The 22068-nt window shown below is 40.6% G+C and overlaps 1 protein-coding gene across 1 annotated transcript in view; it reads right to left on the reverse strand.

The window, feature by feature from the left end:
- Positions 1-22068, reverse strand: part of macrod2 (mono-ADP ribosylhydrolase 2) — a 402096-nt gene that overhangs the window by 36326 nt on the left and 343702 nt on the right. The gene's annotated exons all lie outside the window — the stretch shown is intronic.

Genomic DNA, 22068 nt, shown 5'->3' on the forward strand with positions numbered 1-22068 from the left:
ACCATCTGTTTCAAGTTTCCTTGTTGTTTTTGTCACTGAAGTTAGTTCTTTATGCATCTGGCTTTATGCTTGCCATGCTAATAAATTTGGTCCCAATCAGACCCTCTGAAACTGTGTGATGCATAAGAGCCTAAAACAAGCCAGAGCTATAAAGTGACTTGACTGATGATTCCACAGCCTACTGTCTTCTGTTATTGCCATGGGTTTCTACTTGCTGCTAAGATAAAGTAAACAAATGTATTCTACTGTATGCCAGTGGGAAAAAAAGGTCTACAAAATTCAGCACAGGGGGTTATGAAGGCTCCTTTCTATTTTATGAACTAAACAAACAGCAGATAAATGGCTGAATGAGCTCACTGACTCCTACACTTCACTTGGCAAGAAGTTATAGTTGCAAATATTAAATATTAATTAACCTGCTATTTCCTCCGCTGTTTTTTTGGCCCAGTCTAAATTCATAATCGTTATGTTTTTCACTTAGGAACTTTAAGCACACTGAATACTGAATGGTTTCAACCTTAAAGCACAGAGAGGATGGATAGATGTTAGGTTACACAGAAGTCTGGTTGCCTGGAAGACTTAATAATAATAGCAAATAATCATGTAATCTGAATAAATCTGTATAAATGCATCAGAAAGATAAACTTTTGTTTTATTTACCTCTACATAAGTTTAATTTTTCACCTTCTAAAAGAAGAGGCCTGCTTTGGGTTTAAGACAGATCCACTGGCACTGTGTTTTCCACACTTTGACAGTGTGTCTAAAAACGATTCATAGAACTCAGAAGAAAGAGGTCACCTCTTTCAGTCTCACCCTTCTCCAGCAGAGTCTTAGATGTGCAGGCATCAGTCACGGTCACAGAGACGCATTACACACCACGGCAGCAGATAATCGCTTGACTGAATAATGGCAATTTTACACAACAGCCGTAATGCTAGCTATCTGCTCGCCATCCTCCTCCGTGCAGGATTTTATGTTCCAGTGGAATAAAGGGGGCCCACCAGCTTTACCCCCATTCCTGACCTAACCCAGCACAAGGGTCCAATTCAAAGAGACACCCTTCTGGTGCTCATACAGACATACATCTATTAATAGTTTATGATCAGTGCTTTGGAGTAAATGTTAGGAGCTGCATCTCGGATGGTAACATTTTATTTTGCTAGATGTCTTGGGGGGGCTTTGTTCATAAAATGTAGACTCACTCTCTCAACCCTTCAACCCTGACAGAAAATGAAAGAATGCTTTAAGCCTCCTTTGAAGTCGTGGGCTCGCTGACAAACAGAAAAAGCAATAATACGCCAAGATAGTGCATACCACTGGGTGCTGGAAGGCCACAGGACAGCAGCTCCCCAGGAATTTCCATCACTCTTTTGTGCCGCTCCATTCTAAAACCGACTGCCCACTGTGAAACAGGATGAATCATGGATTCATGCTTTGCATCGCACAAAGAGGCTGGTGTGCGCGTGCATTTGGACACACACATACCAGGGGTGCTGATTACATTTTGCGTATGCACTATTAGATGTGATAAAATGGGAAATACTGCTCTGAGGGAATATGAGCTAAAGCCAAAAAAACAAAACAGAAAATCTTTGTATCCATGTCATGTATACGCTCTCTGTTTCTCTCTCCCCTGTCAATCTTTTTGTCTAGTTTCTGTTGCTCCGCGTCCACATTCTGCACAAGGCTCAGGCAGCGTCTTTTATTCTGCAGATCAGAAATACATTGTACGGTCTTTGACAGACATCAGCTAGACCAGGATGCCAAATGAAACCAAAAATGCCGGTGCTGAACATTGGCATTCAGTCTGTATCTAAACAAAGTGTTGCAAAGAATTCATAAGAGCCAGAGAAGGTCTGATCTGTGACTCTTTCTTTAAAAAAAAAAAAGTACATTTCACTAGTTTGTACCTTAAAAAAACAGAGGTAGAGTGTCAACTGCGTGCAGAGGTATTGTAGCATAGTCATCGGAAAATGATCCATCTAACAGTTTCCCTGAATAACAGTCAGACTCCTGTGCACCTGATGTTTTAATCATTATTTTACATGGACAGGGAACAACACACAAATCATTTTATGGGATGATACACATAATGTGACTGCTGTTATTCTGGAAGGACGACATGGTGAAAATTGGTTCTACAAAAAAGCCATTTCTGGCCAACCAGGGTGATCGTAAGGATTAAATGAACACTGCAGAGTAAATAAACTGTTATTAAATACTTAATTTTAGATTTTTGACTTTGGAGTGGAGATCCCATATTTCAGTTTGAGGATGTGAATCGCGCATGTGTGTGTGTGTGTAAAGTGTGCACCCTGTGGTTACCAAGGTTGGAAAAGTTAATGGAAGACTAATTAGAAAGCTGGGATCACTGCATGATAACCTGCCCACTCATTACTCATCGCTGATTGGAGGGATTTTTGTTAGGGTGAGCACAAAAGGACCAGGTCCCCTGGCTGTACACAGGGCGGACGGTCATATTAACAGAAATGCTGCAAAGGTTATTGAGAGAAATGATGTGTTTTCTGTCTTTGCTTAGGCATGAGTAAGCTTGTGGATGCTTTATTAAAACAAAACAGGCCCTTCTTTAATTTAAAAGCAGTTAAAGTGAAATTTAAGATATCTTTTAATGTATTCCAGCACTGTTTTAAAGGTGTTGAGATCCTAATCACAACACTTTTAAAACAGGGCTAATTAAAAATGGTGCACAATGCTTATTTTAGTAAACTTCCCACAGATGAAAATCACCAAGTGTGAGAGTGAGTGATTTAAATGATAGAAATCAAAATATTTGAATCATTGAAATTATGTTGTTTACTTCCTTTGACTTATTAAGTCTTATTATGGTTCTAAAACCCGTATATTCACAGACTGGCAAAGTCTCTTAGGCACCCCCCAATTGCATTACAAATCCTGGCTTATGAATTGTGAACTAAAAGTTGGATGGTTCTTCTACTCTTGAGCCCAAAGTTGGACTCCACCTCTGCCCATTTTAAATAAGCAAGCTTGGGCTCAGAGCAGGTGGCGATATTTCGGGAACTTGTTTTTTTCTCCCTCTCTCTCTCTGCGTGGCCAAGTTTTAATTATGATTTGTGGATTTAGCGTTGCCAAGGCATTGATTTCCTGCATATTGGTTTTCAACACAGTCATAGAGATTCTGTTTTTGGCCTTTCACTTTGCAAATGCGATTGCTGATATTTCTCCAGATTCTCAGAATCTTTAAATATTATGTATATGATGAAATCCCCAAATGGGAAAACATTACTGTAAACTACGAACTCTTCCACTATTTCCCATTGTCGCTTTTCACTGACTGCCAAGGCCTCTACCTGCCTTTACTTTTGAGAGATTCTCTCACTAATTAACACTTTCCAATAATATCTTAATATTTTAGAATTTGACATGATGCCTTTGAACTATGTTCAATTTAACATCGGGTTTAAAGTATTTTCAAATTAGTTGGGTCTCTTTTTAGTTACATTTCTCACAAAATCTCAACTTTAAAGGAGACAAAGGTTGTTCAGTATTTCATTCCTGATGAATTAGTATTAATTTGTTGTGATTTTTACAATGAAGTATGCCTATTTTCTGTTGTTTCATTAAAATGCTCTCTAAAACACTTTGTTCATCTAGCCTAATCAACTCAAAACCTATAACTCTCTATTATAATTGTGAACAAACAGGTCTCATCCAAACTGTCTATGTATGAGACTAATTAAAATGATAATGCCATGAGTTCACCCCATGCATTTGTAACTCATTAGCGTGGCACATGAAATGCTGAGAAACAAGATTTGGGAGTGGCTAGCTCTGTGACATGGTGCCAGACGCGTGTGCTGCTGTGTTCATGAGCAGCATGAGATGATATGAAATTGCCATTAGCAAACGTCTCGTGTTTTCATGAAAATCTGTACGTGATTTTTAATTTGTGTATCGGTGGTTCATCATTGTGGCATGCAGCTCACCAGGTGCAGCAGACACCTACTGGCTGGCTAACAGATAAGCTGTCATAGCTGGCCACCCATGCCCATAATTACATTGGAGGCACTGCCAGCAGAATCTGACATGCAGGATCCACGTACGCACTTTTGCTACTTGCATTTCCTTCTTGGTTCTGTCACAAACAATAATAGGGACAGGTTGCCCTAGCATGTCTCCGCCAGCTGGAGCCTGAACCCAAGGGAGAGCTGTGTCTGTGTATCCTATGCCGCCTCGTTACAGGCGCGCTGGCGGATGTAGAATCCTGAAAGCTTACATCCAGATGGACAGCAACAAGAGACTGATATACAGTATTTGTAGCAGAAATAATTAATTCCCTTTATTCAAAACATGTTCAGGGTTGTTAGTGAATGGACCCTGGGTAGAAGTACACCTTGGCAGGTCACCAATCCATTAGCGCAGAGGAGCATATTACTGTATATACCATACGTACATATACTGTAAATATATACTGTATTGTGTTCGTTTTCTTTGGGTTTTATTCATCTCTGACGTTACATATGTAACATATGTGACGATATGTGACATATGGGTCTTTTACGTCAGTTATCATACACTACTAGCACATGTCATTGTTTGATACTGATTGAATAATTTCAGGGAATTATGCGTGAGACAGAAATATCTCCATAAAACGCTGCCGTCTAGCTGCATCATCAAAGCCATAATCAGTGAGCACTCGTCTCCTTTGTTGTCGGACGCGCTGGATTGGATAGAGGGTTCACTCTGAGGCAGGTGGACCATATCCAGGTTTATTACTGACGTAATTACACACAGCTGTGTCCCCCTCACCACTGATGCGCGGAGCCTGCAGCGAAGGAAAAACTCAGCTTGTATATGGCGTTTATGTATCGTCTATGTAAACACACAACCACGCCGAAACATCTAGGTCTTTCATAACCACAATGGCGCAACGGGCCGGTGCACGTTTTGCTACTTCAAGTCTCCTTGTCGCTGTGACATCCCCCGTGCCTGCTCCGTTTATCTAAAGCAGAGATTAAGCTGGGAGCAGGACTGACAGTAGATGCCAGACGCTGGCACTGGTTACGCAGGCAAAGCCATGAGTGGCTCCTCCATTTGACTTTGATTGACCTCTCTGCCGAGAGAGCTCCAGCTTCACCTGCAGCAGACTGGTGAATTATCATTTCAAAGAAGTGCCCAGAAAAGGTTATCCCTTTGAACAAAATGCCTCCATCCATACATCAAAGGACGAGCTTGACAGTGGGCTTTGAGAAGGCACGGTTACGACCAAAGCCTGGAAGAAAGTGCTGAGCTCAAATTCTTACTTCCAAAAGCCAGTCGGCGTTAGATGCCCACTGTATCATGATAAGGGCAAGGGGATCGTCAATGGAGTTGGCTTAATATTGTAAAACAGACCTCCGATTTTGATAGACGCTTATGTACACAATTATGCATGAGTGCTCAGCACAGTGTGACTAAATAGAAGTGATAACATTCTGGTAAGCTGCCTGGTTATTTCATCAGTGTAAAACATCACTGCGCCGCTTCTAAGGCTGTACGCAGTGCAGAATATAAAACGTTTTGACAAGAAAACGCTGCCTCGCTAGATTTGGAAAATTCCATAAGATAATATATCAGCAATTTGTATGTTAATTCAACAAATGCTGCATGTGCCTCACATATTTTACACATTAGAGCTGAACAAATAGTTCCCACCGTATTATTCAGGCTTCATTGCTGCATGGCACTGTAGACGAAAATTGGAAGTACAGCATGCTTCAGGCATCGTGCATTTTACTGTAGCTCACATTTTCAAAAATTGTTCTCTCAGACTGAAAGAGACAGCATTTGACTTTCACAGGCTTTGAGCCGTTCCTGCCAGCTCCCACTGCCAGCAGCACAAGCTCTGTGCTATCTGATTTAAAAAAAAAAAAAAAAGACAGACATGACTTCGTCAGGGGAAAGTCACAGTTCATCTGGTGCATTTTACTTCTTTATGGACTCCTCAGTATGTTAAGAACATCCAACACAACAGCTGTAATATTCTGAAGTGGCTGCTTTACTTCTGCAAAATGAAGAAGAATGTGACTAATGGTGCAATAGCCACCGCTGATAAATTTGCCAGTTAATATGAATGGTCAAATAATTATAATGATGGAATACCTGTGTTGATTCTATAGGGAATAGCATAAGTGTGAAGGAGAAAGATCGGCTCGTTTTCTAATCCTAAAGATGAGAAGTGCAACAGCAGATGAGGTCACGAGGGAATGATAAAGGAAGGACGAATATAAGAGGTGTATCTATGATCCATGACTGCATCGGTAATGATCTGACCTCTGGACTGCCGCTGGCCTGTAACAACCTATACTGATGAGGTGTGTGTGTCTGTGTTAAGGTGGAAGGAGGTGTACTGTGATAACTTCTTCAAACGCTCACGGATGCATAAAGTCAGACCTTTTTATGTAGCTAAAAAGGAAACACAATATTTCTCTTTTTGTTTTGAGTCAAGGTAATGTGGTTAACTTCTTTATTTTGGCTTCTTGAGCGTTTTACTTCAAATATCTTTCCTATTGTAACATCTTTCAACATTGCAACTAATGGCTGTCTGTAGAGCAAAAACACATATTCTATGAAAAGTCCAAAGACAGTTTATTGAAAAAGGCATGGCTTCATTAAGAGATGTTACTACTAGATAGATTAAATAGATATCTACTACCTGATTTATGCTGCTGTCTTCTTCTACGCATCTTTAAATTGTGTGAAGGGATGATACCAGCTTTTCTTTACAAAAATACAGTTTGTCTCCACAACTGGATGAAACATATGCATTTCCTACCTCACGAAACCTTGAATTTTCTGACGCTCTGCTTATTTTCTGTTTTCCTACCCTATCATTGCTAGCTTTTATCGCCCATCAGTTGTTGATATGCATTATCTGTTATATGAAAACATGCTTCCACATGCCCACAATTGCACTTGCTGATAAAACTGGTTGTAAGCCTGGGAAACTACTCCCCCCAAAATGCCCCACATTGCCTCTAGTGGTAACAATAAATACACTCAATGCTAGTAGAAAAAAAAAAAAGAACCAAAAATGAGAATGTTCATCATCCATTATCCATACAGATCCTATGACCCAGCACAGCATTTTCTTCTCATTGCCTCCAATAAAGATACCATTCCAGTTTAAACAGGCATTCACCAGGCGCCACTTTCTTATAATGTTCATTCTATGCTAGGATTTCTTTCTCTGCATCTCTCATGATGAGCGAACTTCAAAACCTTTGCTTCCCTCTTAATTCCCGTATTGACCACCAGTAGGCAATGTGAAGCTGAAGGACTGGAGCTTCGTCAGGATTTGTATGTACTCATCAGCTTTCCAGGATCATACAGAGGTTATCTTACTTGGTTATCAAATCCACTAACATTTTCATATTTCCTGTTTCTCTTTCATCAGTAACTGCTCAGCCTCTGGGAGGAGGCCAATAAGTGTAAACTCAGCTGCCTGTGAGGGAAAGTGGAGTATAGACACCCTGAACCTATAAGACCTTGCTGGCTGATGTAGTCATAACACAGTGGTTTATTTATTTATTCATTCTTTATTGTCAGATACTAGTTTCACACAAGAGTGAATACTTTTGGGTCCCGCAGCGGCAAATTTATGAAAACCGCGGTGTAATCTAAACCCAATGATGTTTACCGCTGAAAACAAAAATCTCTCTGTTTCCCAGATAAATCACTTTGGATGTTATCCCTCTGCAGTGCGCAGGATTTTGCAGCAGTCAGTGTGAGTCTTTGAATGATTGTTTGGCATGTCTGGCTTCTCCTTTTCAGCTGCATGTTTGCATTGCCTGTGCCTGACTGGTTCTGAAGGGGCTCTCCTTGGAGGAAATATGTGGTGTGATCCAGCCAGGTCCTCTCCACTTCGAGTATTACACAAAAGCTGCCAGATGAATGGAAATCCAATCACAGATCCCCAAAGCAGAATTCCCTGAACTACACACCGGCTGCCATGAACTGTAAATGGAGGACAAACAGGCCGTGGAGAGGCACAGAGGACACTGGTGATCTAAAATTTATCTTTAAAAAAAAGAAAAAGAAAATAACATATCCATGCTTCTTCAGGGAAAGAGAGTTGTGCTACAACTACTAGAAGACTGTACATTCATCCTGTGCATTACTCGTATATAACTAGCCAATACTTGAGCATGACGATGAGTGAGACAGCGTGTGGGCTCTCCTATCTCTTGCTACACGGGAATGCTAATAATTTTCTCTAAGGTGTTACCCACCTGTTTTTTCTTTTTCCTTCGCTTAATGCCATAAGGTCAGGAGGCGCAGGCATAAAAAGTACGCTGCTTCGCACACACGTTCTTCTAAGTGAAGCTATTACCCCTGTGTTACGTTTATAATAAGCCACAATTTCAGGCGGAAATATGAATATTTTTTCCCTTTTGTTACTTCATCCGGTCTCTGCATTAGAATTGGCTGAAACCTCACAGAAAAGATTCATTAAAGCCCTTTTTTCCCTTTTTCCCCCCCCCTTCCAGTTCTTAACAGCGAGACAGTCTGAGTAATCCTCAATACTTCATTATTTAATGTCAAATTCAAAATCTGTTATTTTTCTTCTATCTGCCATTTAGAGACAAACTCGGAATTTAAATATTCTCAACATATTTCTAAAAACCATCCTGTGATGTCATAGGAATAGTTATCAGAGATTTTCATTACAAAAAAAGGGGACCCTGAGTATTTAAAAGAATTGTGTTAAAAGGGGCCGTTTTCACGTTAAAATACCGCGATAGCCACTGAGAGGATCTGACAGATTTACACACTGCTGAAGAAAACACAGGATGTGAGTAATGGCAAGAAATGCAACACAAAAAAGGGGAAAAAATCCTGAGAGCAATACCATATGGTTGCGTGGGCGACATCAAACATGAAAGCAAGCCTGAAACCAGAGGTGGTGTTTGACATAACTTACAAAGTGGAATGAAGATCTGAAATGGGGACGCATTAAGCAAATTTAAAACGTCCCGTTTAATGCAAACGGTAGAGAGTGTGTTTATTTAAAGCGGCAGCCTTGTAGATTAGGACAATCACCAAAATAGAGATTATAGTTAAACATTATAAGACGCATAAATCGTGAATAAATAAAAGAAATGTAGGAGAATATTGACTGCAGACTATAATATGCTAAAAGGTAGTTAACACAGCTTAGTTGAACAGTACAACAATGACAGGAGATCCATCTGTTCGTGAGATAAATGAGTTTTACAGAAAGCACAAAACACAGTCAGTGATTAAAATACAGTTTTGTAGTTTTGCTTCTTTCTGTGTTGTAACTGACAGCAGGAGACTGATAGGAGGTGCCTGAAGGTGTTTGCTCTACAGATGGAAGCCTGATTAGATATTGTAGATGTAAGTGGCTCACGAGGTTTATAGCGGGTTAATCAACCAAAGCAGAGGTAAGCCATGCAGATTTGTGTAAATAAGTGTCACCCACTGAAATATTTCTTTTTGATGACAAACATCTGTGTAATAGAAGATCTCGTCACTCAAAGGCTCAGCTACGTGCTGTTATATTATGACAAAGTGGTTACCTTTACAGCTGGCCTCAACACGCACATCGCACATCTGGATATCTGGATTTCATTAGCATCTGAGATTTAAAAAAAAATTATCTAAGCATTAACAGTGAAATTTAATATGTCTTGGTATAAATTCCTGAAGGCAGATTTCATCTCAGTTCTATCGTATGACTGAATATATTGAAAATGCAGATGGAGCCAAATGAGCCAAATAACTAAAACACTGAACGTGCTTTTTCTTCGTTTTTGACTTTATGTCCTGCTTGTGTTTACTCTGGATGTGAGTATCTGCAGCTTACATGTGAAAGAATTAATGAGTTTGCATCCGGCTGGGATTTTACTGGCGTTTATGGCTGAGTGTTAACGTAATAAGCATCCAGCCGTGAGTGCCGTCAAGCTAAAATCCAACTTAGCTACAGATAAAAGAAAACCAAAGACCTCAAAAAGCCACCGATAACACTGAGAGCACATCGCGTTCAACTCTTCATGACCTTAAATTTAGAATACACTCCTGCAAAATGCAGAGTGAGGAAAGTCTCTTAAAAGTAATCTTTGTCATCATATATAGGCTAGCATATAGACTAGCACAACAATGAGGAGGAGGTAATACTCTTTACTCTCAGTGATTTGCATGATTTCTCTCAGACAGTAATATATCCATATTACTGTCAGTTTTCTTATGTGTATTTGCATCCTGTGCACTTCAGGGAACAGAAACACACTTAAACTCACACCCAAGAAAAATAAGGAGCCTTTTCTGCACCACTGTATGACGACGTGTTTACTGGTTGCATATTTAGTTTATTTTTTTCTTAGTTAGTAAGTAGGTAATCTTTTATCTACATATAGCAAATTTTAAGATAAATATCACAAAGTGCTTCAGAATAAAAAAGTAAAAAAATTATAATAACTTTAGAAATATACTAGAAATTTTACTTTTACATATCAGATAATGTACATGCAGCGTGCAGAAACACGTACTAATGTGGATGCAAATAAAAGTTTAAAAGACAACAGAGAAAGTTGGAAGCCTGACTGATCAAAGAGTTCATGGAGGGTTACTGAAATAGGCGGGGCTGTGCCTTTCACACACCAAACAACAAAAACAACTTTCAAAAGTAATAATAAATTGATAAAGTGGGTCGAATTAGCGTGGAGAGGAGAAAAATCAAGCTCTGTGCTCAACTCCTGAATGTGAATCCAACCTGTCACTTGGTGCCAGATCAAAACAAAACATAAAAAATGCAGCGGCATCCAATGACTAGTTTACTGGTAAATAAGCAAAAAGCTAATGCACATTAAGGCGAGACAGAGGGATATCAGACAGTGTTGTTATGTTGTTGTTTTTTTTACATTGGTAACTTTAGAGGGTCGTACCTCTAGAGACATGATGACTTCGCAGGGGGTTAAACTGGATTTTACCACGAGCAGCAGCCTTTGTCCGGTCAGTTTGAGGCTCAAGGATCAAATGTGACAGTTCATAGAAACAAAGGCACTGTATCAGATGAAGTTTCTAAATTAAAATTTCTTAAACAAACAAAAACAGTGAAATTCTAGAGTAAGATATCTCAAATAAAATCTGTCTAAAAAGCTGGACAGCAGCTGTGAGAAGCCAATCTTTGTCAAGTTTGTTTTAGAAATGAAACAATATTAACTTTTGAAACAACCACAAACTTTTCAGATTTTGATGAAGAAACACATTTTTAAAAAAACTGAAGAAGAAAAATGATGATATACCTAAATACCCCAAAACAGGCCTATACCTGTAAACAATGCAATGGCAGAGATGCTTATTAAGATTTGTATTTTATATATATTATACCTAAATATATTATAACAGTTTGCAATGATGACTGCTTCACTCGCAGTGCCTTCACTGCAACAACTGCAAATGTGTGCAGTACATCCACTGTTTGCTGTGCAGAAGAGTGTTTAGGTTAATAAGGCTAGGTAAGATCGCAATGGCACGCCAGAAGATGTAAATAATTACTTACTGAGGCTGTGCCACCTGTGCACACAGACCCTCGCTCAGTTCAGACAGCATGGAGCCTGCTGCTATGTGATGCTATGGCTAAATAATAGAAGCAAAAAAGAGAAGGAGAGGAAAAAAATGTGTTTGTAAGACAGCGTCTGAAGGTGGCAGGTTCAGGGGTATAAATAAAAAGAGGTGTTTTTATTAGAAGAAAAAGAGCTGTAGAGTAGAAGGGGAATCTCTACAGCAACCAAATTAGTGCGAGATGTTGTGGTAGTCTGTGTGGACAGTCATACAGCACATATACAGACTTGTGCTTTAAAGCTTTCTGAGTCTCTTCCAGCTTTCTACAAATATCCCAAGGAAAACTCTAATCAATAGTGTGTCCTTTTTGGTCAAGCTGTCGCTTAGAAAATCAATGACCTCCCGTTGCCCAGCAAACTGTTTTCCACACTGTCTCCTGTAATCTTCCTTAAACTTGACTAGAACCAAAGCAAGAGCCAGTTGTCTTCCAGCCTAATACTTCAGTAACTACCCACAGGAGATGGGTGACACTTGGCGACAACTGTGTAACATGGGCTCTGTGAGCTGCTGTAATTAATTATGCTAATCCAACATTGCTTTATATGTGCACTTAGAAAAAGACAAACAAGGATAAGTAGGAGAAGAAAGCATACTGCAGAAAGGGTATATGATGAATGAGCAGACTCACCAAGTGGCTAATGCCAGGGGATGAGAATGAGCCCCCCCCCCCCCAACCCCCCACCCCCCACCTCACTATTGGTAATACTTTAATAAACAAGGACATCCACAGCCCTCAAAGTAATATATCCAGTCTAGGTGAGCTACTAATTACCGTTTCTGATAAATACAGAACGTTAAAGAAGTGTCTAGGGACTAATTAGATCAATGGAATAAGAGTCACTAAGCATGCAGTGCTATCACATGGGACTGTGGAGTAAAGAGGGAGAGCATTCTGTCATGTGGCAGAGACCCAGCTGGTTCAGTCTTAAGGAAATCCTGCATGCTTTATCAAGAGGAAAACATGGACCAATATAAATCTCGAGATCGAAAAATAACAACCAGTGCATGAACCAGGAGGGAAAAATAATGCATAACGCGTGGATAATTGCAACTTTAAACAACATCTGAGCTGTAAAGATGAACAGGGACAGGCTCTACGAGGGAGTGAAGTAATGTGGTGTGAAAGCCTGTCTTAACCGCACCTCTAACCCGGTCCGGGCGGACACTAATTTTCTTACTTCTACCTCATTCTCAGAAATGGGTCAACCCAACACCACACATGGAAAATAAACTCTTGAGATAAATAGTTTAAAGCAATTTACAAAGTTGCTGTTACGTTTCACGGAGTGCAAAATCATTGGAAAATACTATTAAAAAGAACCCCTAACATACTCCAAACAGCCATATGTAGGGTCGGAGTAGCAGGGAGAAATAAAGCCCATATTGACCCTTGACCTCTGGAAGCGTACTTCTATATTACCATTCTGCATGCCTGTGCTTTGACCTTTTCAAATCCCTCTTTAAAGGTTGCGTGCTCCTGTGTCTGTGTGCCGCGCAGGCTCTGCAGGGGAAGCTGGCTGACTGACCTACAAAGCTATTGTATTAAAAGAACCATATTTATCACCGCTCTCCACACCACTCTGTTCTACCTGCTGCTCGGAGAACATAACCCTTCCTCAAACTCAAGTGCTCCTCCACTCAGCACTTTGGAAAGCTTTTTAGGCATGATTGGTTAGAGGGATCTCTGAAAGGAAGCCCATCGCTTGGCTGCACTGAGAGGTGAAAATGGCATTGAGGAGCCACTGAAAATTTAATCTGTCTGTGATATGTCTGTGCTTGGACATACGAAACACAAGGCTGAGCAAGTATAGGCCAACACTGATCGCTTATTACAACAGAACTGTGTCAGGTCCTTTGAACTTTCAGTGTTCTTTACACATGCATTAATATTTATCTCAAATCTTCATAGACCCAGATTCAGTGAAATGGAAACCATCAGGGCAAAAACATCTTTTTCTTATTTTGTTTTCTGCGTCTTTAGAAAAAGTCCAAGTCTCAAGAACAAAGTTGGAATATCAAGAATTAAGACACCACTTCATTCTCAATATTACTATTTTATTGTTGAAATCCCAAATTTCAAAGATGTTCTTTACTCACATTTGAACCTACGGCCAATTTAAAATCCCCAGTTAACCTAATCCCATGGATGTCTTTTGGCTATGGGAGGAAACCGGAGCACCCAAGGCTCTGATGACGACTTAGCATTGCTGGAGCACTCGCTAGTTGCATCCATGTCACAGTAAGAGCATGACTGATGCGATTTATGGTGGTAAAGGAGGGCCTTATGTGGTTAAAAGGCTCAATCCAAGATACGACATCCCAGTTTCAGTTTTATCATGTGAAGAGTTACAAGATGAAGGTACTTTAGGTATTGTTTAGTTTGTTACTTTAGTTACTTTTAAACTAAAGTGTTAAGCAGATATTTTGTACTTTTGCTTTCTAGGCAAGCAAACGTTCATTTTGTTTGCACTAATAAAAACTTCTTGCTGCAAATCTTTCTGTATTTTTTAGCTATATCATCATAATTATCACTATCACAAATTCTCTGGAAACATCACAATGTAATTTTGAGGCTATATTTCCCACTCTGGCTGAATATAAAGGATTATTAACCTGCATGTGCAAGTTAGGAACATGACCTTTCGGCTAAAGCTTTTATGTTTTCAGACAACTGAAGCTGAGAAGATTGCAACAGATGAAGAGCTCAAATAAAAAGGATGGAAATCCAAAACAACAAAGAGAGAATAGGTAACAAATCAGGCTGGAATGATCTCACCTCTACTCTAACCCCCGAGCCAATTTCCTGATGTACTGTGAAATGTGTTTGCAAGTTTTGGTTTGATTGCAACAGAACATTCTCTATCTGTCTTCCTCCCAGACAGAAACAAGACATTTGTATAAATAAATCAAACAGAAGAGAAGGAAAATTGTTCTGAAGCCGCAGTTGACCACAGAAGAGGTCATATTAAATCAGGCGGCTCTGATTTAGCAACAAAACAAAACAATTAGTTGGAAACAGTCTGTAACCAAACGTAAAGGCGCCCAAGGCAAACAGAGCTCCCAGTTCCCCATAATTCCTCCAATAATCTAATTAAGATACTAACTGGAACCATGGCAAGCTAATGAGAGGGCTATGACACGTCTGCACTCCGAAGCACTCGCTCGCTTTATCTTTGTGCGCTGGGAAAATAGAATTATTTCCACAAATGCATCTTCAGTTTGATATCCGTTCTCTCCTGGAATGGTTTTGTTTTGCTTGGCCTATCTCATCTGTTCATCTCCACTTCAATCTTTTTGTTAATTCTTGCAAGACGGAGACGCAATACAATTCAATTTGTAGGATTAAAAAATAGAATTTTCTAGAAAATGTAAGTGGGTTAAATAAACGGCGGAACTTCAACCAGTACATATTGCAGTATGGTCCTTTGTCAGATATTTATAGCTCAGAGTGACAGTGGTGTGCTCTGATATGTCTCTCTCCGCGGGGATATGGCTGTGGCTCGGTACTGACACAGAGTGCATCAGTGTCCTACTGTCTTTGTGACCTAAACATACAGAGAGGCATGTTGACAATAGCGATCACGCAGCGGTAACACGCTGTCCGTTGTGCATCCTTTGCGCTGTGCGCTGAAACAAAAACCTTTAATTCAAGTGTGCGCTCGACGTTTGTGTTCTCATTTTATTTTGGCTGACGGCCAAAATGTTGATTTGAACTCGGTAGGGTTGGGTAAATTTAAAAACCGAGGCAGATGGTAAGATGTAAGAATCCGAAAGGCAAACTTCACTTCCTGCTTTGCGGTTTCTGCAGGTCGGCGGGGTCAGCAGACAGCTTTTCTCCTGCAGCCCATGCTGCACACACGGAAACACAGCCGGTCAACTCTTTTATCACTATGACATATTGAGAAAGAAGCTGAGAAGAGATCACAGCAGCTCAAGGGAAATGCAGACCTGAGAGGTATATCTCTCCTGCATTCACTTAGATAAGCCACCGAGTCTGACAGCGCTTTCATTTCTGCACCTTTCTTATTTCATTTGATTGAGTTTTAATAGGTTTCTGGGGATAACATCCCTGTGTTTTTCGATTTTTTTTTTAAAAATTACGATTCAGCACGACATAGTGAAGCCCTTCTGTTTTTGTACCACGAGTCTATTGAAAAACGACGCCGGGTTTTTATGAAAAAGGAGTGCAGACTTCAGAAAGGAATTTATTTGCTCATTGATCTTTCAGCTACAATCACAATGTTTTATTCTTCATCTGTGCTGCTCGATTCAAAAAATTTGCTTTACAAAGAACAAGTAAAACAGCCAAAATAAATAACACAAAGCTGGGAAATAAACGGGTGAGATGGTTTTTCATGAAGCCCAAGGAAAAAACTGATAATGCCACGTACTACGCACGATGTTCACCGTATAATCTGAACACTGAGGCAGAAAGAAAATGTATACCGAGGCAGTATAAACTGTCACAACATAGAGTGATAACCCAAATTTACATTTTTTTAACCTATTGAAATTCATCGTGGTGTGTTATAATTGGCATACTTTTGTAATTGTGGCAACTGCATGAATATGAATGAAACAAAACTACCATACATATACATATACTATATTTTACATCAGCAGGCACATCTATCTTTCAGCACACCCCAATTAAATTTGACATTCAGTTTTTGGCAGCTTTGAGCAGGCGGTGTGTGTGTTTATGAATATGTATTCCTTTACGGTGTCAATTAAGCATTGGATAAACGTCCATGATACGCTTTTCATGAGCTTAAGTGTAGTCAAACTAATTCTAATTAGCTGGTTTATACGAGCGGCTCAGATTAAGCAGAAAGAGCTGTGGATGTCCCATCGGCGCAAGGCTAAAGCCCATATGTGGGACTGTGTATGTTTTGCAGGAATAATAAATCGTCTCACATGTTTTACACTTCAGACTTGTTCGGTTTTAGTGCTTTAGAGGATTGGCTTGCCAACATTGTCGAGGAAAAAAAAAAAACCAAACATCTGTAACACATTTAGAAAGTTGATAGTTGATGTGCTTTAGACGGTGTCATTTAAACATCCCAGGTTATGGTGTGTTATAAGAATGCCCAGCTATCCAGGTGCCAGGGGACATTTACTAGACTCCCAGAGGGTTTGTGAGAGAAAAGAGGATTTTGAAGTTTCACAAAAAAGACAAAAAACAGGCATGAAAACCTCTCCACCTGAAACTGCAGGAAATCTTCCAGAATGAGGATTAAGGTTCAACTTCCATCTGTGTGACGGACAGGCGAGTACTTAGCACACAATTATAATCCTTTTAAAGCTAATAAAAACACCATCATGCTGTTTCAGCATGAGGTGAGCTAGGCTGGGGCTCCCTCTGATTGGCTGCCGGCTGATGAGAGGTACACATCATAACTACCGCGCCGGTCCCCACAACAGCCTTGGGCTTAAAGGGGCAGAGGTCAGACCCGGGATCACATCAATCACACATCCACTGTGAATTCTACAGGAGCTAATTCGGTAACTAATTTATCTGGGATGGCTCCAGCCTCATGGATGTTGCACAGGTCTTTATTGCTCTGTTGAGGAGAGAGCAACTCCTGTGTGTCTGCTTCAACGGCACGAGATCAAAATAGGCTCGCTACAGTCTGACGAAAATACTAATAAGATGAAATCCTTATTATATACACAGGCACTTAGAGAAAACCGCGAGTAACAGTTGAAATCTGACTTCGTGCTACTGCAGGACAACCGCTTTCATCTGCTCGCACATCAGGGAACTCATTAGAAAGCCGGTCTTTCACTCCAAAAACTCAACAGAACCTCAGAAAACATCTGTCTCTGTATGATACCTATCCCTCCAGCACCATCCACGCCCCGCCCAACAACTCAGGTTAGTGGGTTAATTGGTATTAGTGACACTCTCACCTCACATGTGTGATGCAGCGACATCTAAAGTAATGAGTTGACAAAGCTCTTTCTTTTTGTAATGTCCTGTTCTTCGAACGACTTAACTTAACCTTTTGTATAATTCATAAAACAACATCAAAAATACATTATTCACAAGGAAATGGTTGTTTTTCGGATCAGTTCGTGTTTCTCCAAAGCCTTTGGCGCAGGCACACTGAGCTTGCATTGGGAACAAAACTACAAAACACCTCCAGGAGCATGAATAATGTTGAAAAGTAAACGGATATGAGACATCTTATCGCTATCCTCTAGTGAGGGAGGCAGGATAAAAAGGGTGACAATGAGTCAAAGGTTCAAGACGCATTTAAAATGTGCCAAAGACAATTTTCTGTTGTTCAGTTTTTGTCTGAAGCTATATAAACCTATCGCAGATGTTGTGCCTTTATCTCTGCTGTTTGAATGTGAACGTGAGCCCGGAAGATGAAAATATTTACTCTCTTGCTAGCAGTGGATAATGGGTTGTACCCTTGAACCAATGGGCTTGCGAGAGGAGAACAAAAGAGCACATTGGTGAGGAATCAGTACTGAAGATAATATGAGCTGGACCCAGTGAATCAGCATGGGTCCGGGCTTTGTGACCTGTCACATTCAGACAAAAACCAGTTACTTCAAAAGATTAAGGGGAGATTCAGGCTCTGCCTCTGTTCTCCGTCTGTAACTGAAAGGTTGTCCTTCAGATCCGTCCTGCATGCCACAAATCACAAACCAGCGTCTTGAGAAACGGCCGCGAGCACAGTCCTTAGAAGTGGATTGTGAAGAAACCTGATGTAAGTAAGTGCAGCTGCCAGCTCATGTGGTTTTGTTCACTGAACTCGACTTGCAAGACGAGAAGTAGAGAAGTACAGCGTGGATTTAAATAGCTTTACCATACAGCTTTGGGTTTGTTTTTTACCTCCGTTTGAAAATTAACCTCTCGAAAAGTGCATTCAACATCTGATCAAACGTTTAAAGAAGCGCTGTAAGTGGCGCATCTGAATAATTACAATTTATATTTGGTTTCTGAAGGTAGCATCAAGTCCTTTTTGACAGGTCACGAAGCATCTGCAAATCTAGAATACACCGAGGCTGACAGACATCTTGACATCACACCTAATCTGCCAACATTACAAAAAGGGTGCTGCAACAGAAACGAATAAATGCCTCTCTTCATGGAAGCTGAATCCACGGTCTCTCCAGGTTAGAGCAACTGTGCCATTTTTAAAAATAACAAATACAGACACGCTGCCTACAGGGACCCAAAGCTTTTACCCAGAACTCTAACAGCCATAGCAGGGATATCACACCGCTGATGGATACTTTCAAATCAGATATGAGGCTTGGTTTCTCAAGTGTGTTACTTCATAACCCTTCAATTATATATCTTCATAACATCGCGCCTTTATTGTCAGATGTGATGTTGATAAATGTCACAAACTGCAAAGAACACAATGGCTGCAGATGCTTTTGACTCTGCGGAAACAACGGTAAACCCAGACAAAACGAGAACGCGTCAGAGGAAGTTAGATGAAATATTGCGACAAGCATTTTACAATCACCCCTTAAATACATATAGATGTATTTTAAATTACAGCATCTCTGTTCCTCTATAAATTATGCATAGAGTGAATGTCATCTAGTTCATAGTAATTTGACTGGTTAAATGCCTGTTTTCCATCACATTCCAGGCTGGGATAGTGGGCGTGGAGATGAACTCTAATGAGTAAGACACACTTACATCCAGGCTATTCCATCCACTTTATGCTTTTGAAATTACATTAACCTTTTAGACACAAATTTTCAGAGGATTTTGAAGGCAGCTAAGTATTGCATCACTAATTGACTGCTTAGTAGAGGAAATGTGGTGGAAAATGACAAGATTATTAGATACAGAGTGAGAATGTAATGGAGTGCTGAAGAAAGAGCTCGCTGATAACACCTTCAAAAATGCCAGCAAATAACAGGAAAGCTGCAGCGGAAAGCCTTTTGTATGAGGGGGGAAAAAAACAAGACATTTCGACAAGGGAAAGTTACAAATGCACACCCACACAGGTTAGGTCATGTTTTGAGTGAAAATGTGAAAAAAAGATGACTATCTCAGAGAAAGAGCTGAATCCACACAGGTCATTTTTGTTGCCCTCACCTTAAACATGTTTAATTCAATAAGAGCGTCATACTATTTTAATAAAGGAAAGGCTTGCGGCTTAAATAACTTTGTTTTTCTTCCACTGAGCCCCCCTCCCCATATCACATTTCTAAATTTCAGCCACCCCCCCATCCCCTGCAGGAACACTTGTACGTTTCAGTCAGTGTTCAGTAAGCTGCATGGGTCCCCCTCCTTTAACTCTTACCACATGTGACCTGACTGAAGCCATACTGCACAACAGATAAAGCTTCTGAACAACACTGCCTTGCTTATCTCCCCGTTCAATTTTCCCAATTACTATGAAATAAAAGATCAATCCAGAGAGTAATACTGACATGCTGTACGACAGGCTTTACACGGCACACTCTCACAACTTTAAAGAAAAATCCAAATCAATTTAGATGAAGTATTGATATGGATTGAGTTGAAGGGGGGGAGAGGTGACTAATATACAGAGGGCATAAGAAAGTATTGCAGGAGATGATGTGGGAGAGACGTTTTTCATCTTCTCGCACAAAGGCAGCTATGAAAGTCTGCTGTGGCACGTGATTCCCTGTCACACTGACACAAGATCCTAAACGCCGTATGTGAAATATTTATGAATAAATTAATTGTTCTATGGGATGTGGCTGGTGCTAGACTGGCACACATTCATTTCTATACTTTTCTATTTTTATTCACTATAAATCAGAGCGCTGCCACATTTGTCACGTTGTGACCTGTTAATTTACTTCCCATCAAATTCAGCCGCATTTCTCCTTGTATAATATTTCTGAAACTACCCGTGTCGCGCATTAAAACAACGATGAATGAGTGTGATTACAAGCGCTAACGCCGGCCTTATTGTTTTACATGGTACACTGCACAAAAACAAGGGGCCACAGTCGCTGCGCGGCACAAACACTGCTGCAAGTAAAGACTGGCTTAAGCAAATGAAGACGTACTAATTCTGATATGGGCCATGAAATACTGTAGATTATCGTTGGTCGCGGAGAGGAGTTAATCAGTTTGCCAAGTGAATGATGAGGAGAGCAGAAGAGAGGTCTCCCACTTGCTCGCCCTATTATCCGGTGGCACGCAGAGAGGCTACCTGGTGTGAACACACAGGCTTTCGTGGCTGTGCAGTGGGCAGCGGCTCACGCTGGGCGCCCCGCGTGCATCAGATAATTGGTAGAGCATCGCCACGTGAAGCTGTGTGCCGAGGGGACGGCGTGCGGAGAAAAACACACAACTTTAGCAGATGGTTCGTCTGATGAACAAACAGCATGCGGACAGAGATGGAGCGGCAGAAAGAAGTGAGAGCTTCCTCGCTATAGAAGAAAAGCATTAGTCAGAGAGGAAAAGTAAATGGATGTTTCTCTGTGTGTGCGTTTGCACTTCCTGACTGACAACACAACAAAAGTGGAAAGATCTAACACTGACTGACAGCAGATTCGTTCATTATCACACGGCATTGGGTTCCATCAGCATTTCCTAACAATCCCAGGTGTCAGAAAATCAAAAGGCAGTTGAGCAGCCATGCAGGGAGGAGAAAATCAAATATGTCACAGAAATAAGAAAACACTACACATTGGGCTTTTGACGACACAATAAACAAGCGCACTGAGCAAATAAGAGTGTAAAGACTGCGACAATGGCAAAAAGGGATATCATTACAGCCCTTCAGCAGCTTTATTTCACAGTATGGGTCACAAGAAGCAAGCTAACAGCGCTGAATCAATGTGACAGGGTTAATGACTGTTTCTCTCTTCTAAACTCTGGCTGTGGAGCAGCTGGGCCTCGGGGACCCCAGGTGACAGTTAGACTTTCTGTCATATCCGCCCAGTCACACACCATTTCTTCACCTCACTTCACCGCCATGATGCTACGGTGCTTTCTCCTCTGACACCGGCGCTCAACCGGTTCTGGTGGTCAGGCTCGGCTAAACTAGCGCTCCTAATTTCTTGGTTTGTTTAATCCTAATTGTGTGCCAGATGGGTGAAGGATGACACGCGGCACAATAACAGCAAAATCAAAGGGGGATTATTTTATCTATTCCCCCCTCCCCACACATGATTGTGGAGATACTGGTTGCATAATATCATGCACATGCGGCACATTGCCACAGTATATAGCTAAAAAAAACAGACAAATATGTATATCTGCATTGACTTCTTTAATTTTGATATTTCATTCTGTTAGAAGAGTTTCTTTGTACATTTATTCTGTTTGTTGTCACTAAACACCACCTCTGCATTTCACGGAACATTCTGGAAAAACGATTAAAGAGGCATTGTGAAGTTTGAGTCTTTAAAGCTATCATAGCGTGTGATTATATTCTCACTGTCGCAATATAGTATGTAACCTGCAACTGTGTGTATAAGTAGAGAGAATTGCATAAACCG

This window comes from Simochromis diagramma, unplaced genomic scaffold, assembly GCF_900408965.1.
Source record: "Simochromis diagramma unplaced genomic scaffold, fSimDia1.1 OVJJ01000481.1, whole genome shotgun sequence".
Taxonomy (NCBI): domain Eukaryota; kingdom Metazoa; phylum Chordata; class Actinopteri; order Cichliformes; family Cichlidae; genus Simochromis; species Simochromis diagramma.